Raw genomic sequence first — 26,702 nt, forward strand, 5'->3', positions numbered from 1 at the left:
ACTTCGGCTCAGGTCATGATCTTGCCCCGCGTCGGGCTCTGGGCTGATGGCTCAGAGCCTGGAGCCTGCTTCCGATTCTGTGTCTCCCTCTCTCTCTGCCCCTCCCCCGTTCATGCTCTGTCTCAAAAATAAATAAACATTAAAAAAAAATTTTTTTTTAAAAAAACACGTGAGAATTTTGCATTCTACTCTATAACATATCTATGTTTATTTAAATATTAATGTCTTAAATCACTTCTCATGAAATAAAGGTAATGTTCCACGTTTTTCCTATGGCTTTGAAGACAAAAGAGAGGCTGAAGCCAAGGAATTGGGGCAGCCACTGGAAAGTGAAAAAGGCAAGGAAAGGGGTTCTCCCCTGATAAATGAAAGCTCCCCAGAGCCTCCAGAAGGAACCTGCCCTGTTGATACTTTGATCTTAGCCCAATAAAATTAATTTTGAATTTCTGACCTCCAGGACTCTAGGAACGAATCTATGTTGTTTTAAGCCACTGATTCCATGGTGGTAATTTAAGAACAGCAGTAGAAGACTATTACCGTTGATATCAAAGCCCATGTTTATTTTGGCAGTTTTCCCCAATGGCAGAAATTCTTGTTTATACATTCATTCCTGTATGCATTGCTAAGTCAGTGAGAAAAACAACAGCAGCTTTCATTGGGGGTGCACTTATAAAAGCCCATTTTCCTGATTCACAAAGGAGAAGGCACTGCATGGGTACTCATCTGATTCCATTTTACTGGCCCTGTCTGGTTAATGGCCTGGCCTCTTCCATTTTTTCCCTAAAGGAGAATTAATGAGAAAAGAAGTGTCTGCAGAAGATGCATGTCTAGTCAGTAGCCCCAGGTGGCCCCGGCATGTCCGAGGACATGCTTGTCAATTGGCATGAGGGTCTCTGTTGATACACTTTGCAAAGAGGAGCAACAGATCATGACTGTCTTAGCTGGCTTTGCCACTCAGCAGGAGTTAAGGGGGCCACCTCAGTCATTCTCACTGCTGTAATTGTACCGCAGACTGGGCAGCTCGTAGATAACCGATATTTATTCTCACGGTTCTGGAGACTAGAAGTTCAAGAGCAGAGCACCAGTGTGGTCGAGTTTTGGTGATGACCCTCTTCTGGGTTGCAGATGTTAACTTCTCCCTGTGGCAGAAAAAGAGTTCTAAGATCTCTTCTATATGGGCTCTAATCCCATATTGATAAAGGCTCCATCATCATACGTAATCACCTCCCAAAGGTCCCATCTCCTAACATCAGCACATTGTGGGGGCGGGATCTCAACGTATAAATTTGGTGGGGGGACACAGACATTCCCTGGGGGGGAGGGGCAACCTCTGACTCCAGTGTCGTTCCTGGTTTCTCATTCTAATTCCTCCTGGAATAATTTAACTGATTCATCATATGGAACTTTCATTTTGTTTTCATTATAGTAACAACAATTTCAAGGAAAAGGTGAAATAGAGCAAAATTTTGTAGTGTCCGACTAATTTTAAGTGTATTTTCCAACGAATTGAAATGTTTATTATCTAAAATTTTTCATAATGGGACATATCAAACGTATCTAAAAGTAGAAAGAACAGTATAAGGAACCCCCAGGTGCCCATCACCCAGCTCTAATAATTACCAATACATGGCTGGACTTATTCATTCCCCCTGGCCACCAGTGGAGTATTTGAAAGCAAGTTCCAGACACCATATCATCAGTAAATACTTAAGTGATTATTTTAGAGTTTAGTTGATATAAACAGCACAAAATTCAAAAGATAGAAAGCAAAATTGAGAAGAAGTTAAGTCATGATGCTCCCCTGTCCTCCTCCTCCCGTTAAGCCCTGCTCCCAGACGCTGTGACTATAACTAGTTTTGAACCACAGCTGATGCTTGAATGCAGGGGTTGGGGGCTCTGGTCCCCCATGTAGTCAAAGATCTGCATATAACTTTAGACTCCCCCAAACTTAACTACTAATAGCTTACTGTTGACTGGAAGCCTTACTGAGAACATACAATTAATGCATATTATGTATATGTATTATACACTATATTCTTATGATAAAGTAAGCTAGAGAAGAAAAATGTTATTAAGAAAATCATAAGGAAAATACACGTACAGTCCTATAGGGTATTTATTGAAAAAATCTGGATATTTAAGTGGATCTGTGTACTTCAAATCCATGTTGTTCAAGGGTCAACTGTAGCTCTTTTATTTATGTATTTATTTATTTAAGATTTTATTTGTAAGTAATCTCTACACCCAACGTGGTGCTCAAACTTACAACCCCAAGGTCAAGAGTCACATGCTCCCCAACTAAGCCAGCCAGCCAGGTGCCCCAGTAGCTCTTTTAAATGGAGGCACCACGGGGCGCCTGGGTGGCTCAGTAGGTTGATCGTCCGACTTTGGCTCAGGTCATGATCTCACGGCCTGTGAGTTCAAGCCCCGCATCGGGCTCTGTGCTGACAGCTCAGAGCCTGGATCCTGCTTTGGATTCTGTGTCTCCCTCACACTCTGCCTCCCCCCTGCCCCCACCCCCAGCCACTCATGCTCTGCCTCTATCTCAAAAATAAATAAACATTAAAAAAATAATAATAAATGGAGGCACCACTTAGTCCCACAAAAAGGAGATTTCTCTTAGGAAATTGGCATCTTAATAGACAGACTGAGCTATCACTTAGTATATTTCATTGATGGCACTTCTGTTAAGACCAGTTACATTGGACTATGTACTGGACACATTATAGATCAATTAATATCTGTGGCTTGATGAATCCTGTAGCTAAAGATGGATGTTATTCAAAACCCAAATTTCCAGCACCCATTTTGCACCACTCTGTCTTGGCCATACACAGAACGTGAGAACCAGCAGGGTGCCTAGCAGTTTAATCAAGCCCTGGGAGATGGGAGAATGAAGCCCAGGGAAGTCAAGCTGGTGGCAGAGAAGTAGAACCTCATTCTCCTGCATCCAGTGCTCTGTCCACTGTGCCCTGAATTCCTCCCCAGCCCGTCCATGTTGGAGTATATTAGATGTGTTCCCGTTACCATCATCCATAATTAAGAGCAGATGGTGCATTCTTTTAAATTTGCCCTTGGAGAAGGAATCCTTATGGTGTTTGATGGAGCAGCCAGTAGTGGGTTTTACATGCCCAGAGCTGGCCACAGAAAATTCTTCCCAGGATTCAAGACACTCTCAAACAGAACCCATCCAGCAAAACATTGCTAAGGGCCCACAATGGGCTGCTTTCTGCTTACTGCACGCAGGTCGTCTGGAACTCACAACGCATCTGTGCAACACTGAAGAGTTTCTAAAGTTCCCTGACATCCAGCAGTTCACGTGTTTCTCCTCCTTTAAGGTGAATATTTATAACCCTAGTTTTACATAATAGAAAGTTAAGATTCAGCCATTCTAAGTGACCAGCCCAAGGACGGGTAGTCAGAAAGGGGCAAAGCTAGCACTTAAATGATGGCCTGTGGCCCCCAGCCTGGTTCTCCACCCTCACGCCTGCCTCAGATACAAAATGGAGTAAATGTCTATTTAAGGAGAATATATGAAACGTGACCACTGTTTTGGAAGCCCAGAGGCACAGTATGTGTTTGTCCTGGCACCAATTCTAATTTAGTAGTTTTGGAAAGGACGAGTCCGGCAGGGGGCAAACTGGGAGTGTGGGGAATTATAAGCAGTTTATATTTCTGGAGCATGAAATGGGAGTCGGGTAGCAGTGAGCACGGGAGCCGGGGAGGTGGGCAGGAGCCAGCTCATGGAGGAGGGCTTTGTATGTCATGAGGAACTTGGATTTTATCCTCTCGTTAGCAGATGAGAAGTCACTGAGGACTTTAAAGCAAGGAATAACACGGAAATATTTGCATTTTAAAAGTCATTTGGTGGCCCTGAGGAGGACAAACTGAGGACACCAGGACCAGGGGCAGAAGGATCAGCCGGCAGGCTACACACTGGCTAAATGCAACAGGGCGAGGGGCTGGGAGGGGAAGGAACACAAGGCCCCAAGGTCCGAGCCACAGAGCCCATGGGAAAAGCGAATTTATTCATATCCTCCCATTACAGTGCAGGATGTGACGCTGTTCTGGGGTTGAACTTTCATTGAAGAAAAGCTGAAGATGTAATGAACATACAACAAAATGCACAGGTGTGGAGTGTTCAGCCCGATGAGTTTTGACAGCTGTATAAGCCATGTGACCACAAGGATGTTGGCTGACAGGTAATTGCAGGTGCAGACACTGTGAGAAGTGAGCAACGTTTTTCTTTGCTTTCCTGTCGTACAACTAAGACACACTGTCATGGAATAATACCAGCATTACAGCCTTCCGATTCCTTTCTTTTCCCCAATCTTCTGTCTGAGCTAGGGAAAACAAAGGGAGAAGGGACAGGAACAAACACTGGTTGAGTACACTGCATGCCCGGTGGTGACAGGTATCATGGCATTAACCCTCTCAATGGCAGCCTGACAACCAAACCATGAAACAAGAAGGAAGCCGAATTGTCTGTTGTTAGACAAAGCAAACAGCTAGAAGTCAAATATAATGGACATTTCTTTTTTTTTTTTTTTTTAGAGAGAGAGAGCATAAGCGATAGAGGGAGAGAGAATTTCAAGGCAGGCTCCATGCCCAGTGTGGAGCCCAATGTGGGGCTCGATCCCATGACCCTGAGATGAAATCAGGAGTCGGCCACTCAACCAACTGAGCCACCCAGGCACCACAACAATGGGCATTCCTTAGAAACTCCCCGCTCACAGTGTTGACCCATGAGTGCTCCTGGCAAGGACCTCTGAAATAGTGACAGAGCGATGCTCATCGCATCCCATAAGCACAAGATCGGGGTGGAGGTTGGCCCAGGTCAACAATGGCCAGGGAGAGATGCAACCTCCATGTAGCTCAAGTGAGGAATGCCGCTGGGTCACAGAGGCCTCAAGAGACTGCTAGGGCCTCCACACAGAACCTGAAATGCCAGGGCTCCCCGTGGTAAGGTCCTTAGGTCCAAGGCCATAGTGTGGCTAATGTATATCCTGGCTGCAGCTGACATGGAAAAATGCTTCAGGAGCTGAAGTTTAAAGCCATGGGAGCACGATAGTTCTAGGCATAAGGTGGCTAAACGTTGTTTAAATGGCCCATATTTCCTACTGGACAGCGACATGCAGAAAAATGAACCAGGACCACTTTCTTACCCCATACACAAAAATAAACTCAAAATGGATGAAAGACCTAAACGTAAGACAGGAAGCCATCAAAATCCTAGAGGAGAAAGCAGGCAAAAACCTCTTTGATCGTGGCCACAGCAACTTCTTACTCACCGGGGGCCTGCTGGGAAGGCACTAACTACCCAAGCGCTGGGGCCGGAGGGGTTCCAAGGAAAGAAGACCTGGAAGGAGTTTCACTCAACTCCTCAGTGGGTTTCTGTGCAGACACTTTTTTCCAGCAGGATGGCAGCAAGTTGGACTTTGCTTTGTGATGACAGCTATTCAGGGGTTTGGGTACCTTGCAAGGAAATTCTATAAAGTTTCAGTGACATTTAGAAGAATTCTCACAACATATTGTCAAGTTAAAAATATCATTTCATTCTGATCCAGTTTTGTAAGAAAAAGTATATAGGTACTTTTGTGTCGAGAGAAAAAAAACCAAGAGAGCATTGTGTTAGGATCTGGGGCTGTGGAGAACAGAGGCTCACCAAGATTTCTCAAAAAAAAAAAAAAAAAAAAAAAGACAGGTTCATTGCAAGGGAACACCTGCACAGAGATACAGAAAAAGCTGGGAACCATTAGGAATGAGGCTTACTCTGGAATCAAGGCAGGTCCAGAGGCCTCAGCAGCAGGAGCAGGAGATACTGAGGCTTTGCTATTGTGACAGGCCAGCTTCCTCATACGCCCTTCTGGAACTTCTCTCTCCTTCTCACACCTCCTTCCATTTTCTGTTCCTTCACAATCTCCGCGTGCACAGGACCCATCAGGGCTGCGTAGGTCCTCCTATGTTATTCTATCAGACAGCTCCCCATCCCCACCCCTACCACACCCCTCATCCCTGGAGTCACCGTTCTCTTAGCAGCTCCTGGTTCTAATACCCAGGAGAGAATAGCTATGGCCCACCATGTTTGTGCCCAATCAACGGAAATTAATCTGCCTTGGGATGCCTGGGTTCCCTGGTCTGGTCCACTTACAAGGACCAAGATCACACGGGTTACTTTGATTTAGCCCCTCAGTGCTGTGGCCAGTGGGGCAACTTAGGGTGCAATCAGATCACACACACATAAGCCCGACTAAAATGTGAATGATAGGAAAAGATGCAGTTCCGCGCTGGTAACGCGGCACCCTTTGGTGCGCAGGCACCACTCATGGGCTCTGGACCCAGTGGATGCGCCTTCACGCGTCTGGCAGAAGGTTCCGGTGACCACATGCTGCTTGCCGCTGTCACGCTCCACGTCCAGTCCGGGCTTGAAGCCCCCAGATGAGAACCCCAAGCCTCGACGGCCAGGCCTATCTGCTTGGTTTTCTCTCTTTTCCAGCAGAAAGATCTGAGTTTGAGACTGGTTGAATTATGAGTTGTTTTATTTTTAATCTGTTTTATGAGCCCCTTATTAGCAGGAAAAGCAAGCATTAAACAGAAAAGTGGATGTTTGTTTTTCTTTTTACCTAGGCATGGAAAACGGCAAAAGTACGAGAGAAATGACAAAAAGCCACAGATGTTAGGTGATCCACGTGTGGGAGAGGAAGTGGGCACCCCCATTCCACCCATACAGACTTCCCTGCAGCCACAGGGGACGGCAGAGGCCCTGCTGCTCGAATTTCATCTCCAGAACTGCTGAACACCTGCACCTCTTGAATTTCATTCAAGATTCCTCCTCAGTAAGAGAATGTGTTCTTTCGAGAGGTCACATCCATTTCTGGAGCCTGGAGCATGAGCATGGCTGGCATTCTGCCACTGGCCCCAGGAATCACTTGAGAGACTGTGCTCTGGGCCCTTCTGGAAGGAGCTCTTTGTTCTGAGTTCTGTGCTTGTGTAAAAAGGTCCCTCGGAGGAAATCTGGTATGTCTATTCAGAACAGCTCACAAAAGGGAGAGTTGTAAACACTTGGATAGACAAGGTTTGCTTTAATAAATTAACAATTACCTTAAAATGATTACACTCTCGTGCTTCCTCCTCCCCACCCTGGGGGTTCTGGGTCCTGCCAAATGCACTGAGCTCTTTATAAAACTGGCAACAGCGAGGAAATTCCAAGTCAAGAATGTAATGGAGGCCCCATTATTGAGGCAGGAGGAACAGGGGACATAGAAAAGCCGCGAAAAGGCAGTAGTCCGACAGATAAATGAAGCAACAGATGTGAACTACTGGTTAGTATGTTTTATGTAATCACGAATATAGTCTTCCTAAAGATCCTTCTCATGGAATTTTAAAATTAAGGTTTGGAGTTTCTTGCTGGTATTTTTATTGGTTCCAATTAGTTTAAGGGAGTGGAATGCAGCTGTTTAAATGAATGTGATGGGGGCACCTGGGTGGCTCAGTCAGTGGAGCATCCGACTTGGGCTCAGGCCCTGATCTCATGGTTCGTGAGTTTGAGCCCCACATAGGGCTCTGTGCTGACAGCTCAGAGCCTGGAGCCTGCTTTGAATTCTGTCTCCCTCTCTCTTGGTCCCTCCCCTGCTTGCGCTCTGTTTCTCTGTCTCAAAAATAAATAAACATTTAAAAAACTTAATAAATGAATGCGATGGACTGAATTCCTCTATAAGGACAAAGAAGTAAATCCCATGATAGTAAAAGGCACAAGCCATATGACTACCTGTCCTACAATCTTCCTGCTCAAATCTTAGATCCTATTTGGAAACTATTAATTAGAATTTGAGAACAAAAATATGTCATTATCCATAGACTAGATCAACAGGTGGAGGTTATCAGTTATAATCAAGACTCCCAATGAGCATTTTGTCATGTTAACATTCTTATTAGAGACTGTGCGTATCTAGTTACTCATAGAAACACATTTTATTTTTTTTGCTACAAAACAGGATTTTTTTTGAAAAAATATGTTTGTGTCTTTTTAAAATTTAAACTGTATTTAAGGTAATGTATTCTCTTGGCTCACTATTCAAAGGGTATAAAATGAAAGTCTCCTTCCTACCCTGTCCCTCAGCCTCTCATTTCCTTTCCCCGGAGGCAGCCAATGTTTTCATTTTTCTTGTGAATCCTTCCAGATACTTCATTGTTTTTTGTTTTTCTTTTTGTTTTTAATTGTTTAAGTAGGCTCCATGCCCAACATGGATCTTGAACTCATGAGCCTGAGATCAAGAGTCTCATGCTCTACTGGCCTGAGCCAGCCAGGCACCCCCAGACACTTATTTGCATACAAGTAAATATGCACATAAAATTTTCTGTTTTACACAAACTGTAGAATATTACATATAGTTCTACAACTTGCTTTTTTCTGTTAACAGTGTATCTTAGAGAGAATCCACTATTCTTCACAGTTATTCCATTATATGAAAGTACCATCACTTACTCAATTACCACTGTTGGACATGTAGGTCCAATATTTTACATCGTAAACAATGTTTAGTGGATGCCCTTGTGAGCAATGTCTATAGGATATCAATGCCTATCTGCCAAATGTACCCCTCCCCCCAGAGAGATTGTGGAAAACGGCGTTCCCCCCCAATGACACATGACTGGTTTCCCACAGCCTCCTCAATGTTAGGTGCTATACGACTCTTTGAACGTTGCAAATTTCATAGCTGAAAAATGTGGATCATTGTCAATTTTGCTGGATGAAAATGGTATTTCTATGCTATCATTTTATGTGTGCATATTCTAATTTGCGTTTCTCAAATTTTGAGGGAGGTTAGGAATCTTTAATACTCATTGGCATTTCCTCTTTTTTCAATAATCCATTTATATATTTCAACTATTTTATTATCAGGTAGTTATTCTTTTTCTTCCTGACATCAAAAAACATTTTCCAATTTATCATGTCTTTTTCATTGTTTATGAATTTTTATTTTATTTCCCAAATTCAAGTTTTGGCTTTGTAGTAAATGTATCAATTTCTCTTTACTGGCTGTAAAACTTTTAAATTATAATTAAAATGGCCTTTCCTACCCTAAGATTAAAAAAGAATTCCCTTTTTAGGGGTAATTTTGTGGTTTAATTTTTTGTATTTATAGTAATTTTTTAATGTTTATTTGTTTATTTAGAGAGAGAGAGAGTGCAAGCATGGGAGGGGCAGACAGAGGGGGACAGAGGATCTGAAGCAGGCTCTGCCCTGAGAGCAGAGAGCCTGATGTGGGGCTAGAACTCACAGACTGTGAGATCATGGCCTGAGCTGAAGTTGGACATTAAACCTACTGAGCCACCCAGATGCCCCACTAAATATATGTTTTTATATTGAAAAGTAAATGTTCAGACTTCTATCTCGAGTAATTTAACATCCCGGAAAAAAGTTCTAGATAGAAAATAACAAGAAATGCTGATCCAACATAACCACTTAAAAAAAGTATAGCTTCACTTGTGAAAAATTAAGGAAAGTCCCTAGATTAGAAAAGAAAAACTTGATGTTAGAGCTAAAAGCCACACTGGCATTGATGTTACCTCTCCCCTGAGAGTATTAGCTGATCTCAAGTAAACAAGAAACTCAAGTTTTAATGAGGCCAGAAGACAAGACAAGGCATAGGGCTGCACAAAGTAGGGATTACAGGTTGGAGGCCCTTTCCTACCTCCCAAGATGCTGGGACTAGTCCAAAAAAGTGAGAACTGGAAAAAATTCTCTCTCTGACAATAAGAGAACAAAGGACAAAAGAAAAACTGTCTGTATTGGTCTGGGATCAAGATGGGGCAAATGTCTCCTTGAGAGTTCATGGCCATGAGCATGCTTGTTGCTGCTCCAGAGTTCAAATTCTACTCAAAATTTATGTTTACTCCTATAAATCTAAATTCATCTCAAGGATTTCTGGGCTGGTAACACCCTGGAGCAGCTGCAGAAGTGAAAAAAAATCTTCCCAGAAAGTATATATCCACAACCCAGCTCTCCTAGGAATGGCACAAAGCCTTTTTGAGCACAAGTTTACCCCCCAAAAGTACAAAATGCATGCAGAAAGAGGCCACCATGAGTGAAATAGACATAAAAAGTTTAACCACTAGAATCAAAAACATCAGAATACTACTCTGGCAAAATCTCTACCTGCAACAACTATCTACAGGTACCATTACTGTCTGATTAATCATCTACTTCCTTTGACAGTCCAACCCATAAACAAACACTCTACAGGCTGAGAGACCCTCCAAATAAAATTGACCCACCACTAAAAACACTCAGAAACTCCCACAGCTTCCTGTCAATAACTGACTGTGCTCTATAGCCAGTCTAGACATTGATTCTACCAATAGGTGCTTTATTTCCCAATACCAACAAGTATGCATTAAAAAAATTTTTTTCAACGTTTATTTATTTTTGGGACAGAGAGAGACAGAGCATGAACGGGGGGGGGGGGCAGACAGAGAGGGAGACACAGAATCGGAAACAGGCTCCAGGCTCTGAGCCATCAGCCCAGAGCCCGACACGGGGCTCGAACTCACGGACTGCGAGATGGTGACCTGGCTAAAGTCGGACACTTAACCGACTGCGCCACCCAGGCGCCCCAAGTATGCATTTTAAAAGCTTGATAATGAATACCTCAATTTATTCTCTTAAGAAAATAAAAAATTCCTCAACAAAGTAGGTTTAGAGGGAACATACCTCAACATAATGAAGGCCTTAAATGAAAAGCCCATAGCCAACAACATAGTCAATGGGGAAAAACTGAGAACTTTTCCCCTAAGGCAGAAACAAAAGAGGAATGTCCACTCTCACCACTTATTTAACATAGTACTGGACATCCTATCCACACTAATCAGACAAGAAAAAGAAATAAAAGGCATCCAAATTGGTAAGGAAGAAGCAAAACTCTCACTATTTGCAGATGACATGATATTATATATAGAAAACCCAAAAGATTCCACCAAAAAAAATTGCTAAAACTAATAAATGAATTCAGTAAGGGTGCAGAATACAAAATCAGTGTAGAGAAATCTGTTGCGGAAAGAGCAATTAAGACAACAATCCCATTTACAATTGCACCAAAAAGAATAAAATACCTAGAAATAAACTTAACTAGGTTTAGTTCACCAAGAGGTGGAAGACCTATACTATGAAAGTTATAAAACATTGATGAAAGAAATTGAAGAGAATAAAAACAAATAGAAAGACATTCCGTGTTCATGAATTGGAAGAACAAGTATCGTTAAAATATCTATACTGCTCAGTGGGGAAGATAGCAGCAGAGTAGGAGGACCCTAGGCTCACCTCATTACACAAATACAACTAGAGAACTATCAAATCAACCTAAGTGCCCCAGAAGCTGACCTGATGATGGCAGAACAAATTCCACAACTAAAGGTAAAGAAGAGGCCACATGGAAGAAGGTAGGAAGTGCAGAGATGCAGTTTGGGAGAGAAACAGATCATGGTTGCCGTGGTGGAGAGGAAGCCATGGTCACAGAGAAGGGTAAGAGACAGACTGACACACAGGGGAGCACACAGAGAAAATGAATTCCCAATAGCATTTGGCTTGGAAAGTGAGTGGGGCTTAAAGCCTGGAGTTTTAAAGGTCAGCAAAAGCATGACTATGATAGAAGCCGGAGGCAGGCAAACACCTGCAGACATACAGCATGGAAACAGCATTCTGAAGAGCACCTGGGGCACACAGTGAGGAGGTTATTTGCTCATCTCAGAGCATGTCCCAGAGAGGCAATGCTCCCAGAGAGATACCTCTGGGGACAAAGGAACTGGCAGGTACCATGTGCCTCCCCCACCCATCAACAAAAGCATAGGGCCACCTGCAGGAACCAGCACCAAGCCCTGCTTCCATGCTCCAGTGGAACCACCTCTCCCAGTCAGGTTTGCCTTGGTCCCAGTGCAGTCAACCCCAAAAGATGAGCCCAAACCCTCTTAACATCACATCTACTGATGTGAGCGTTTTGCAGAGCCTCAGTTCTGGTGGCAGTGGGCACAGGTCTCATTTCACAAACAGACCAGAGCACACCTGGTTAAAACACCCCACATTCAGACCAGGGACAAAATACTGTTCATGACAGGCAAAAGAGAGCCTCTGCAGACGACTGGCCTAAAGGATAAAGTGGCCAGGACAAAACAGCCAAGCATACACAGCACACCTTGGGTACCAGGCCCTGGGGAACAGGGGACATGACATGGCAGGACACTACAGGACCTCCTCTTCATAAGGCCATTACCCTCAATAACAGGAGATGTAGCTGACTTTGCTATCACACAGAAACGGGCACAGAGACTTAGACAAAATGACAAGATGAGAAATTTATCCCAAATGAAAGAACAGGACAAGACCATAGCCAGAGATCTAAGTGAAACAGATAAAATTAACATGTCTGATAGAGAATTTAAAGGAATGATCATAATGATACTCACTGGACTGGAGAAAAGAGGGAAGACATGAGTGAGATCCTTGACACAGAGATAAGCAATAACATAGCAGAGATAAAAGGCTCAATAAATGAAATGAGAAACATGCCTGATACTTGCAAATGAAATATCCAACAAAGATTTAGTAACCAAAATATATAAAAACTTATATAATATCAAAAAACAAATAATGCAATTAAAAAATAGAAGAAACAAACAGACGTTTCTCTAAAGGCAACCAGCTGGCCTACAAACACATGGGAAAGATGCTCAACATCACTTATCATCAGTGAAATGCAAATCAAAAACTACAGTGAGATATCACCTCATAACTGTCAAAATGGCCAAAATAAAAAACTCAAGAAACAACAGGTGCTGGCAAAGATGTGGAGAAAAAAGGAATGCTCATTCACTGTTTGTAGAAATGCAAAGTGGTGCAGCCACTGTGGAAGACAGTATAGAGGTTCCTCAAAAACTGGACCCTATGATCTAGTAATTCATACTATAGGGTATTTACCCTAAGAATACAAAAACACTAATTGAAAGGGATACATACACCTGATGTTTATTGCAGCATTATTTACAATAGCCAAATTATGGAAGCAGCCCACATGTCCATTGATAGATGAATGGATACAGATGTGGTACACACACACACACACACACACTCACACACACACACGGAAATATTATTTGACCATTAAAAAAAAATGAAATCTTGGCATTTGCAACAACATGGATGGATCTAGAGGGTACAATGCTGAGCAAAATAAGGCAATCAGAGAAAAACAAATACTATATGAGTTCATCATGTGGAATTTAAGAAACAAAACAAATGAACAAAGGTAAAAAATAAGGAGGCAAACCAAAAAACAGACTCTTAACTATAGAAAGCAAACTGATAGTTACCAGAGGGTGACTAAGTAGGTAAAGGGGATTAAAAGTACACTTATCATGATGAGCACTGAGTAATGTATAAAATTGTTGAATTACTATACTATATACCTGAAACATAGAACACTATGTTAAGTACACTGGAATTAAAATAAAAACTAAAATAAATTCCACTAGCAGTATTTGGAAGAAAATCTCAGCAATAATTCATGGGGAAAGGCTACTTAAACAGGATGCAAATCCAAAATAGTTAAGAAAATACAGAGCCTGGGGCACCTGGGTGGCTCAGTCGGTTGAACGACGAACTTTGGCTCAGGTCATCATCTCGTCGTTTGTGAGTTCAAGCCCCACGTTGGGTTTACTGCTGTCAGCCTGTCAGTTCAGAGCCTACTTCTGATCCTCTGTCCCCCCTCCTTCCGCTCCTCCCCCACTTGCACTTGCCCCAAAATAAATAAATATTAAAAAAGAAAGAAAATACAGAGCATGATCTTGGACTTTTGTCCCGAGGCAATGAGTACATGATTAGACCCATGTCAAATGGAAGCAATATTCAATACAGTTGCTTGTACGCTATCCTGAGGACCTAAAACTAAGTAACCTGTTTTTCTGTGTTCCTTGTATTAGATCTGATAACGTTCTTAAACCTTTTGACTGTCCAGTTTTAATGCCTACTATATATCTGGATAAAGGAAATAAAAATTATAACAAATAATTACTGTATTATCTCTTTATATATTATGGATAAGCTTAAAATAATAGATAGTACAACATGTAGCAACTGAAGAAAAGGTCATTGTTTATGGGTGTTTAAAATGTCCTTTATTAGAACTCAAAATATATGTTTTTATCCTCAGAAAATATATCACATACTTGAGATTCAAATTAGCCTTCACAGAAGTTCTTTTCATACTTTAGCTAAAGGAGTACTTCTTGATTGATTTGCTGGATTACATTAGTAAGAATTTCTAACATGTCAGGCAAGGGAAAAAACCTGCTAAGCCTTAAATTTTAAAAATTGCAGGTTGCTTGCTTTTTGTTTTTTGTTTTCTTGTTCAGTCATGACTTTATTTATTCAATAACCGTACATTGATAACCCAGTATCAGAGAGACTATACTGCTTACTGGGTATATTATGGTGAACAAGGTACATGTGTAACTTCAAGGAGCCAGCAATTACAACAGAGTATAAAGGCCATGAAGGAATGAAGAGAGAATTTTGAAGGAGTTGCAGTGAGGAAGCCTAAGCCAGCTTCCGAGACGATGAAGGCTTCCCAGAGGAGTTGAGGCAAATGGGGACAATTGTGACGAAGGACAATTCAGAATGCACCAGTTGTGCTGAGGGAGGAGAGTTAGGGAGTAAATTCCTGAAAGGATCAGCAGAATGCACCAAAATATGGAGTTGAGAAAGAGCTTGGAGCACTCTGGAAACCTCATGTCTGTCTGTCTGTCTGTCTGTCTGTCTTCCTTCCTTCCTTCTTTCCTCCTTTCCTCCCTTTTTCTATTTTCTTTTCTTTCTTTCTCTCTTTTTCTCTTTCCTTCCTTCCATCCTTTATTTTTAATTATTTTTTAATGCTTATTTATTTTTGAGAGACAAAGAGAGACAGAGCATGAGCAGGGGAGAGGTAGAGAGAGAAGGAGACACAGAATCCAAAGCAGGCTCCAGGCTCTGAGCTGTCAGCACAGAGCCTGACATGGGACTCGAACCCATGAGCTGAGATCACAACCTGAGCCGAAGTCGGACGCTCAGCTGACTGAGCCACCCAGGTGCCTCACATCCTTTATTTTTTAAATACAGTTATTTAAAATGGGATTTCTAAGTCTAAAGTCTGCCTTGTATAAAAGTGGTTTTTCTCAAGAGAACAACTTAATAAAGCTGACACATTTCCTAAAGTTAACTTGATGGAGATCTTTAGGTTTTTTTTTTAGTGGTTTTATTTATTCTTGAGAGAGAGAGACAGAGCATGAGCATGAGCAGGGAGGGGCAGAGCAAGAGAGGGACACAGAATCCGAAGCAGGCTCCAGGCTTTGAGCTGTCAGCACAGAGCCTGACATGGGGCTCAAAATCATGAGTCGTGAGATCATGACCTGAGCCGAAGTTGGACACTCAAACAAATGAGTCACCCAGGTGCCCTGAGACCTTTAGCTCTTATGTATACTTTACCCAAAGCCCCTTTCCCGGGTAATCTCTGTATTTCTTTGGAGACCCACTACTCCCCCACTCTGTCCATGTGATCTGGGAGGGCTCCCTTGGACCCGGGAGTGCTACCTGGGACCTCTTCTGGAGCTATCTACACAGTGAGGAGCAATTTCTGCTGACACTGCTAGCTGGTACTCAGCCAGCTCCTGGGGCGGCTCCCTCGGGGTGTGCCAGCCCAGCACAGAGCAGCAGACAAGACAGACCGTTTCCTGTATTCAGCCACTCCTGAAGCCATGGTGTGCCTGAGCTTTTGGGGTATGTGAACCTCCCAACATCCCCCCATCTTGGGCTGATTTGAATTGTTTTTTTGCTACTTGCAACCTAACCTGCCCCTATAGAAACACTAAAAGGCGTCCTTTAGGCTGAAATGAAAGGACACTAGACAGTAACTTGAATCCACATGAAGAAATAAAGAACACTGGTAAAGGTAACTAAAAAGGTAAATATGTATTTTAAAAAGCACAAGTATATTTTTTTGTTTATAAGTCTTTCCCCCCCAATCTGATTTAAAGACACCTGCATAAAGGAATAATTATAAATCTGTATTGATGGGCATACAAAATATAAAGATATAATTTGTATGATAATGATATCAAAAAAGAGGGATGTGATATTGTGATTTTTTGGTCTTAAAAACCTTGGAATTTCCTAAGTGATAAGAGCCATAAAGGTGGCTTTTCTAATTCATAACCAGCTCCTTTCAACCACAGGTGAGTTCATGTTAATACCATGACATTACTTGCCCACCCTCCCACCCCTCCAGCCCTATCAGCTGAATTGACTGAACTCAGTGGTCACCAATGGTCAGTGACCCACTCAATCTTGCTTATATAATAAAGGCTCCATAAAGCCTCCAAAGGACTTGATTCAGAGAGTTTCTGGGCTGGTGAATAAGAATGGATCCATGTGTGGCCAGGGATGGTAGGAGGGGGGTGCTTTCCAGACTCCACGGGGATAGAAGCTCTTGTGCTTGGGATCCTTTTGGACTTCACCTGATGTATAGCTTCATCTAGCTGTTCACTCCTAACCTTTAACCTTTGTAATAAACCAGGAATTTAGTAAGTAAACTGTTTTTTTTTCTCCTGAGTTCTGTGAGCTGCTCTCGATAATTAGTCAAATCTGAGGAGAGTGTAGTAGAAATCCCTGATTTATAGCCAGTCAGAGGCACGAGTGACAGCCTGAACTTGAAGTGGGAGGCAGTCCTGCATGACTGAGCCCTCAACCTGTGTGGGATCTAACGCTATCTCTGTAGAGAGTGTCAGAATTGAGTTGAATTGTACAATACGTAGTTGGGGTCCACCACAGAGTTGGAAAATTGCTTGATGTGTGGGAAAACCCTCCTACATCTCAAGTCAGAAATGAAGCACTGAGAGTAGAATTCAGTAATGAGTAAAGGAATCAAGCGTTTTCTTTACAAGGGCAAGAAAAGCAGGGGAAGATATGGAGCTACACAGAAACAAAGTTCTTGTACACTATTGAAATTAAATTGACACTAATCTGAAGTAGATAAAGTACAAAGATTTTAATTGTAATTCCCAGTGCAACCATTAAGAAAATAATTCAGAAGAATATATAGTGAAAGAAATTACAAAAGAATTAAAATACAGACTAGAAAATACATAGCTAATGCCAAAAAGTTTTAAAGGGCAGTAATGAAGGAAACATAGGAAGAAAAAAAGACATAAGACATATAGAAAAGAAATAGTAAAATGGCAGACATACATCTTTCCTTATCAGCAATTACATTAAACATAAATAGATTAAAAATTCTGGCTAAAAGGTAGAGTTTTGTAGTATGGATTTAAAAAAAAAATATGCTCCAACCATATGGTGTCTACAAGAGACAGACTTTATTTAAGTTTATTTATTTATTCTGAGAGATAGAGAGAAAAACATAATCCCAAGCAGGCTCTGTGCTGTCAGTGCAGTGCCCAGCACAGGACTTGATCCCACAGACTGAGAGATCATGACCTGAGCAGAAACCAAGAGTTGGACACTCAACCAACTGAGCCACCGAGGCACCCCAAGAGACACACTTTAGATTCCAAGATGCAAATAGGTTGAAAGTAAAATGATGGAAAAAGATATCATGCAAACAGCAGCCAAAACAAATCTGAAGTGGCTATACTAAATTCAGATAAAATAATCCTTTAAAAAATTGCTACTAGATGCTTTCAACAATAGCCAAATCACAGAAAGAGCCTAAATGTCCATCAAATGATGAATGGAGAAGATGTGGTTTATATGTACAATGGAATACTACTAGGCAATGAGAAAGATTGAAATCCTTCCATTTGCAACAACGTGGATGGAACTGGAGGGTATTAGGCTAAGTGAAATAAGTCAGTCACAGAAAGACAGATATCATGTTTTCACTCATATGTGGAACTTGAGAAACTTAACAGAAGACCATGAGGGAAGGGAAGGGGAAAAAATAGTTTCAAACAGAGAGGGAGGCAAATCCATAAGAGACTCTTAAATACAGAGAACAAACTGAGGGTTGATGTGGCAGGCAGGGGAGAGGGGAAAATGGGTGATGGGCATTGAGGAGGGCACTTGTTGGGATGAGCACTGGGTGTTGTATGTAAGCTATGAATCACGGGAATCTACCCCTGAAACCAAGAGCACACTGTATACACTGTATGTTAGCCAACTTGACAATAAATTATATTTAGAAAAAAGAAAAGAAAAAAATAGTAAAGTGGTTGTTCCATTTTCATATGACCTACATAGTTTCTAATAAAAAGTCAGGAACTTTTCAAGCCAAAAAAAAAAAAAAAATTGCTACTAGAGACAAAGAAGGACATTTTATAATGATAAAGGAGTCAATCTATCAAGAAGACATAACAATTATATACATATATGCATCTGAAACTATAGCCCCAAAATACATTAAGCCAAAACTGACAGAATTGAAAGGAGAGATAGACAATGCAACAATAGTTGGAGACTTCAGTACCTAATTTTCAATAAGTCTAGAACAATTAGAAAGAAGATCAATAAGATAATAAGTGAGAGAATTAAAATGGTACAATGTTTGATTTATTTTTGAGAGAGAGACAGAGAGACAGAGCGCAAGCAGGGTAGAGGCAGAGAAGAAGACACAGAATATGAAGCAGGCTCCAGGCTCTGAGCTGTCAGCACAAAGCCCAATGTGGGGCTTGAACTCATGGACCTTGAGATCATGACCTGAACCAAAGTCGGACGCTTAACTGACTAAGCCACCCAGACACCCCTAAATGTTTATTTATTTTTAAAATAGAGTGAGTGTGCATAAGCAAGGGAGTGTCAGAGATAGAGGGAGGAGAGAGAGAATCCCAAGCAGGCTCCAAGCTGTCAGCACAGAGCCCAACGCAGGGTTCGAACCCACAAACTGTGAGATCATGACCTGAGCTGAAGTTGGAAGCTTAACCAACTAAGCTACCCAGGTGCCCCGAAGACACGGTTTTTAAGGGCACCTTTGGCTAAATCTTGGTTCAAGTCTTGTCCTCTAATCTGGCCTCTGTCAGCTATCAGGTTCTCTGGCATCCATTTTTACTGAGGTCATAGGAAACCTCAGTTAGCTGTCTTGTTTAATGGGGAACCTGTTTTTTAACTTTGGAATGCTTTAGTGGACCTAGGATACAAGAATCAAAACCATATTGTCAGTGTTTTTGTGTTAAGAATTGGCATATTTAATTGCATGTTGATGAGGATTTCACTTATTAGATAGAGCACAGTCTCATAAATCCAAAGTGTGTAATTGAGAAATTGAAGTGGGCTTCATTTTAAGTTGAAAATTAAGTTAATTAAATTTAAGTTGAAATCTTCCTAAATTTGTGTGTAGAATTGGAACGTTCAACAGGTTCCAGTTATTATAAATTTAAGTACTCAGCAAACACTGAAGGACAACCTTGAAAACTAGATTGTTAAATATATACCTACATGTTAAACTGTTAGAAATAATATTTGCTGTGTTTTTAAACTTTTGGAAGAACTGTTTTTTTTATGTTTATTATTATTATTATCATTATTAGTTTTTTGAGAGAGGGAGAGAGACAGCATGAGCAGGGGAGAGGCAGAGAGACAGGGGGACAGAGGATTCCATGCTGGCTCTGTGCTGACAGCAGAGAGCCTGATACAGGGCTTGAGCCCACAAATTGCGAGATGATGACCTGAGCTGAAGTCAGACGCTTAACCAACTGAGCCACCCAGGCACCCCAGAGGTAGTTTTTTTAATTTTGTAAATCAAATAAATTAACCATTAATTTTTAAAACGCATATTAATTTCTGATTAGGCCTTTCTGCAGCAAAAGTTGCCCTCAAGGATACTGAAAACTTTGCATCAACAACATGCATGACCTTCTTGCTAGGTTGCTAGAGAAGTCCCCTAGTCTCCAAGTCTCCTAGACTACCAGCAGTCCAGAAAGACCCTAAGCCACCCAGCAAAGATGCATTTGCAACACCTACACATGACCCAATGAAAACCTGGACACTGGCTGGCAAAGTGGCAATTCACAGTACCTGGTTACTTCCTGACTAGGGTTGGGATGCTGCTGAAGAATTCCCTGAGGTTCAAGGCTAAGCTGAGCCGTTCCTTAGTTGGCCAGTGAAAGGGATGAGGGGTAGGCACAAAGGGAAAAAGTGTCCACCCTGATAAAACATCCTTTACAAGGGGCCTGAAAGCAGTTCAGTAGGATCATGAAATTGATGAAGGACAGAAGCAGGACAATGTTTACCCTTAGCCAAGAAGGCTGGCCTAAAGCCTGCATAGTTTCAATAAACATCGAATATGTGCTGCTTGCTACATTCTTTAAGGGTCTCACAACTGCCCGTATATGTAACCTATAGTTAATATTGAATTGAATGACAAGCACCAGAGGAATCTTGCAGAAGTAGTTTTACAGGTAGAAATTCAAAGAAATGTAAAGAGGCTTCTGTAATCTGACACTTCCTGCCTGCCCCCTTCCCTTTGATCACTAAGTATGAAACCACCCACCAGCCTCACACAGCAAAACGTGCAATTCTTTCTGCCCACGAGTTCTGACCTTGTGCTACTTAAAATAAACTTACTAAGATGCATCTTACCATCTCAAGAATTCTTTCTTGATGGTTGTGTTCAATGACTTCACATCGTTTTTGGTGGCCTGTACCGGGATAGCGACAAAATGAATCCAAGAGCTTCAGTGCAACTTGGGAGTCTCCTTTACTACACCCCCTCTGCCACTCCCCCCCACCCCCCTTTTTTGTTTCTTACCTGTTCTTTTTCGGAGAGGTCCTGAATAGTCCAACCCTTCAGAATGTGCCATGTCTGAGTGCTCAGGAGAGAAGCTCTTGCCTGTGGCTACACTAGAGAAAGGGACAAACTCCTGCCACCTGGCTGGACACTAGTACCTTGGCCATAATGGCATTGGGCTCAGAAATCAAACTTTCCCTCTTTTATCTGTTCTTTGAATCCTTATATTCCTATCACTGGACAGCCATACAGGTCATTAGGATGGCTGTGAATTTTAAGAGTTCTGTGTAAGGTTCCCTCCTAAATAATCTGGTGTCATCCCTCGATGAGTACAAAATTCAAGATACATCTGACCGCATGCTTGTGGGAAGGGAGTGGTTGGAGCTATTACCTAGTTGGGGCATTCACCCAATGGGAGACTACTCTCTTGGGATTGGATCATGGATAAAGCTCATGAAAAAGTCACCTGGATTAAATAGGAGATCTATACTTACATTTTTTCATGTCTCCCATTTGTTCCTACCTGTGGGCTGTTTGGCATTCTCAGTCCTGCTCTCAGATTCGAGGTACTTCTAGCTTAGTCATAGGATGTTTAATACAGTATAAAATAGCTGCCCCTTCTCAACAAAGGCCAGGATCCCATCCATTAATACTACATCTACAGGCTAGGCTTACAACACCTATTGTTATTGGTCATCAAATATATCAACTCCCTCAAAATTGAAAGAGGCAGCCTCAATATTTGCAGCATTTCAGTCCATCTACCAGCACCTACTGTAGCCTAGGATGCAGTGGGGGAAGTAAAGGGAGGTCAACATCCCTTCTCAAGTAGTACAAGGGTGTCAGAACAATCAAGAAGAAGGTCAACTCCTGCCATTCAGCACCCCAGGAACCTACGGCAAAATTCCTGATGGGATGCCACTTGGAAGCCAAGGGGAATTTTGGTAATGGACTCGTAGTTAGTTAATACACTGTCCTCATTTTGTAGGATTTACCTATGGGATCGACTTCCTCAATCCCAAAGGATTTCCTCTTGGGCTGTCTCCTAACATATTAGAATCAATTTGGATTTAAAGAAAAAGTACAAATGGGGCACCTACATGGCTCAGTCAGTTGAGCACCCGACTCTTGGTTTCGGCTCAGGTCACAATTTCAGAGTTTTGTGGGTTTGAGCCCCACATTGGGGTCTGCGCTGGCAGTGAGGAGTCTGCTTGGGATTCTTTCTCTTTGCCCCTGCTCAACTTGCACTGTGTCTCTCTCAAAATAAATAAACTTAGAAAAGAAAAGAAAAGAAAAGAAAAGAAAAGAAAAGAAAAGAAAAGAAAAGAAAAGAAAAGGGAGGGAGTGCTAAACCATACTTCCCACTCCAAATAATAAACATTACGCCCCCTAGTTAACAACTGTCAATTAAAGATAGACATCCAACCCCCAGGGTGTGCAGCTCTTGAGCTTGTCCACTCTCAGATCTTGAGAGTGTACTTTTCACTTTAATAAATTGTCCCACTTCTGTTACTCATCTGCTATGCTCTTTATCTACCCTTGAATTCCTTCTTATGACAAGATCAAGAACCTTTGGCAACTCCTTTGGGTCAAGCTGGGTCAAGGTTCCAGCACCCAGGGTGTCTCCAGTTCACCTGGCAACATCTTTTTTGTGGTACCATGAAGGGACAAGGTAACAGGCTGAACAACCCTTAGGTTGAGTCTCCAACTCTCACCTTCCTTGTGCTGGAGAGTTGCTTAGTCACTGTTCTCCTCTGTTTTCTCCCTCTTTCTGATCTACTTGAGAAAAGACCTAAAAAGGAAACAGAAACCACTGGTTTGCCAGATTAAATGCAATCTCAGTGCAGGGGAGACCTCCTGTCTCCCAAGAAAACTTATGTTGATTGAAAGAAAAGATGGGCAGGGGCTCCCACTCCGGGAGGCGCACTAGGCTGAAGAGGTAGGCAGGTTGGGGATGCCCCTCTGCACCAGGGATGATAGTTTGGTGGTTTCTGGGAGATGTCCTTGAGGCCAAGACTATCCAAGGCAATGCTCTTGAGGTTCAGCAGGGATGCCTCTAGTCCAGGTGACTGTCACTGTCTTTCCTCTAAATTCTCAATTCCATCCAACACTCCCTTGAGATATATCTTGAGAAACTGGAACCAGTTTAACCCCGATACCTCATATGCTTTCTTCCTAAGTCTGTTCCTTTTGTAGCACTATTGGCCTCAATATAAACTAGAGGATGGAGAAGTCTGACCAGAAAAGTGGACTGAAGCCCAATATGGTCAGGCTTTTATGACCCTGTACCAAGACACTTATCTGTCCATTCTCCTTTAGGTGACCTGAGAACACCCATCTCCTCCCTGTCTACTCCTCAATCACCATCAGCTCAGCTATCTCAGGCCCATCTACTTCTGTTAATCCATCACATCACCTATGTTCTGTCATGTTCTCTGGTGGCCCCCACCCCATCTCTCTTATAAACAGGTTGCTGCCAAGATCTTGCACACACCTCTCTTTTCCCTGACTCACTCATCTCCTCTTTGCTTCTTCTTTTGTGTGTCAGGTCTGAAATATATCTTGAGGGGACCAGATGAATGCTGCCTGACTCTTCTTGTATGTGGGGGCTTCTCCCTCATTCATTTCCGGGTTAACGGCCATGATGTTGGAAGTCGGTGGCTAGTCTACTTTGGGATGCCAAAACTCCTTTTGTTTCAGAGCGGTTCCCTATCTTCCCCAGCCCGACATGGGCTGCCTATTTTCACTTTTTGTTGGTGGCAAGAAAGTGTGCATCTGTTCATCTGCCCAGGGCTGATGAGCTTTAGGATGAAAAGTCCTCTTTCTTCTGTCCCCTCCAGCCTCGCTGCTGGCACCTTACATCTTCTGCCTCCACCTCCTCTTCCTCCTGTTTCTGGGTATGGCTTACATAACTATGTCCTGTACCATCCTCAGTGCCTCTGGAGCCATTGGCTCCTGCCCCTCTTATCCTCACTGTCAAGGAGTGAAGAGCCCCAAGCTGGGGCCACCTCCTTTGGAGGTTCAAACTGAAGCACCTCCCAAATCAGCTTGAAGGAGCCCAAGGGTTCCCTTGGACTGAAACCAACCCTTCAGATTTCCCCTCAGTTGCCTCAAGTAAAATTGACAGTGAGGGGACAAATGGATTGACTTTTAGTGGGTACAAATGCAACATATTCTGTATTAAAGCTAATTTAAGTTTGTTCGTTTAAGATAGACGTGTCTTTAGAGTTACTTTTTACCACGGTTTACTAAGGGCTAAATAAGCTTATGTTATCTTTGTTGCCATTTGTCAGAAGATGGCTTCAAATGATGTTTAATTTTGTCTGTCTCGTGAGTTTTCTGGGGTAATTGTTAGGAATGAGTAGGTTGAATAAAAAGGTTTATAAGTAGAACTTTTAAATAGCCTCCAGAAGTTTTGGTAACCTGAAACTTAGAAGTTTTGTGAAGTCAAATGATAAACTGGATTGAATTCATTGGATATCTAAGTCTTCCAAACAAGATAAAGATTACTGACATAGGTTTTTGCCTTTGGCTTCTTATTGCAGAGAAACTGAGGGTAGTTGAGTCTGTTGGTAAACATGATTTTTATGCTTTATTGAATGGTTGTACTATGGGACAGCATGTTTTTAGAAATTTATGAAATGTATTCATAAATTTGCCAATCTAAAGAATTCTGGTATAACAGACAGTTTACAATTAATTTTCAGTGGCAACTAGTTTCCTTAAGTTAAAGTTCTCCTAAATGTAATTAAGACTGATGAAATGCTAAGGAACGCAACCCCGTATGGAGGAAAACAGGAAATGTACAAGGAAGGTATAAGAAATGAGAATACATTTTGTTGAGGGAAACGTGTTTGATTTGTGTCCTAAAATCAGACAGGTTATTTAGAGAGAAAAGGCTTAGGACAAAATCTGAATGAAAAAGAAAGTTCTAGAAGATTTGTGAAAGGAAATCGTTGGAAAATAATTTTATATGTGGTCAGGACTAAAACTGAGATAAATGGATTTTAAAGATACACTGGTATAAGATGGAAATTTTGATTTTCTCTCTGTTAAAAAGACAAAGTTTTCTTGGATTATTGGTCTGCTCTCAATAAAAAATTGTAAACAAAGTTTTTTTTTTTTCTTTATCTGCCCAGAAAGCCAAAGCTTCTGTGTTTTGTCTTTATCAGGCCTTTGATTACTTCAGAAAGTTAAAACTTCTCAATAAAAAAGGTAAGTTTTGTGAACAACTGTATAACCTTCTGTTGAATCTCTTATTGCCAGCTTGGTTAATGAAATATTGAGTTTTATACTGATCTGTGATTCTATTTAGCCATGTGCTTTGAAACTTCCCAAGATTCAAATTCTAAATGAAATCTTTTTTTTTAAAGTTTATTTTTGAGAGAGATGGGGCAGGGGATTGGGGCAGAGAGAGAGGAAGAGAGAGTATCAAACAGGCTCCTCATGGTGAGCGCAGAGCCTGACGTGGAGCTCAACTCATGAACCTGTGAGATCATGACCTGAGCTGAAATGCAGAGTCAGATGCCACCCAGGCACTCCCTAAATGAAGTCCCTAAACCAAGTCTTTTCAACTAAATAGGCTTGTTTATTTGGTATGTTAATTTACCTGGGAAGCATTGTCAAAGAAATGATGATAAACCTTAGGTTACGTTCTTTGGGTAAATGCTGTAACTGTTCTAGAAAATATATGAAATTCTGAACGTTTTAATATGTCCTAGTATAAGGTCATCACTTGACATTCTAATTATTAAAATACTATATGTCACAGAAATAACCAGATTTCCTTGCCAACTGCATTGTTACGAACTCTCTTCAGATCTTTAACCATGTCCATTTTTGAGTCTTTTGTATAGTTATCGTTCTGATGCTCTTGCAGAATGAGTTTTGTCTTCAAGATTGATGAAAAGGACTTTCTAACAAACAGGTTTCTGGTATCTTTAAGATCATAAAACTAAACTGGATAAGAATTTCCAGAACGAATGGGAGAGCTGCATCAAAACAGAAGAAGAATTAGTAACATGGGACTGAATGAATTGAGGAAGATGATTATAGTGTTTTTATGACTCCTGTTTGAAACATTGCTGGTTCTCCAATGTTTGCTCTTCTCCAATGTTTGCTTTTCTAGAGTTCTCCAATGTTTGCTCTTCTAGAGTTAATAGTTTTCTCTTAGGATATCTGTGACTTACAGAATTATGATAAAATATTCCTTTGTGAACAAGTTGCAACATTGGACCCTCTGAAATTCAGAAACTCTCAATGAGTATTCTTTCATGGGAATATAATTATTTGCATAAGTTCAATGAAACTCTGTTCTCCTTCTAACAGGACACCATTGGAAACATTGGTTATATTACCAAGGCTTTTGACTAGAATGTCACGAGGGCCATGCATAGACTCAGATATGCCCAGGCAGCTTAAAGGAACTAAGGTTGACTTAATGGAGCCAAAAAAGCCCCTTGGAAATATCAGCCTGTTATCTTGCTTACAGAGTTCCCAGCAGCCTTACCTGGTGAGTAAAAGAAGGTCACTTCCTGGCAGGTGCAGGAACCTCAGGATATGTTGATGACCTTGAGAAGAGAGAAATTCACCCAGATCTATAGCTATTGCAGGCAACTCTGATGGCAAGTATTTGGCTTGGCTTTGGCCTCAAGAGGCTATTGAAAGTTCAATCTGGAGATTCATTGTGAAAAGTTCTAGCAAAGCAGATTTTTTAAAAGATCTGTATGATTAATCACTATTCTTACTGAGTTTATGTAAATAATTAGGTCACATTTGTCAAAACTGGACTTGTTTTACAAAGAAATTCGTCTCGATGTGGCTATCTCTGATAAAAAACAAGGGTGATTATAGAAAGAAAATACGTTTCAGTAATACGTCTTTGTAGATATTTGATTTTAATACTATTTATTATAAGCTAGACTAGATCCTCAGTTCTTTTGG

The 26,702-nt window shown here is 41.6% G+C and overlaps 1 long non-coding RNA gene across 2 annotated transcripts; it reads right to left on the reverse strand.

Annotated features, from left to right (window-relative positions):
* Positions 1-533: 533 nt before the first annotated feature.
* Positions 534-21,910, reverse strand: LOC123587822. 2 transcript variants are annotated; one of them, XR_006707543.1, is made up of 3 exons: positions 20,781-21,910; positions 20,612-20,670; positions 534-1,139 (listed from the first exon to the last, which is right to left on the reverse strand). It is a non-coding gene; the product is annotated as an uncharacterized LOC123587822 (long non-coding RNA). The 2 variants fall into 2 exon arrangements; XR_006707542.1 differs by having other exon boundaries at positions 20,612-21,910.
* Positions 21,911-26,702: the final 4,792 nt, after the last annotated feature.

Source organism: Leopardus geoffroyi, chromosome D3, assembly GCF_018350155.1.
Source record: "Leopardus geoffroyi isolate Oge1 chromosome D3, O.geoffroyi_Oge1_pat1.0, whole genome shotgun sequence".
NCBI lineage: Eukaryota > Metazoa > Chordata > Mammalia > Carnivora > Felidae > Leopardus > Leopardus geoffroyi.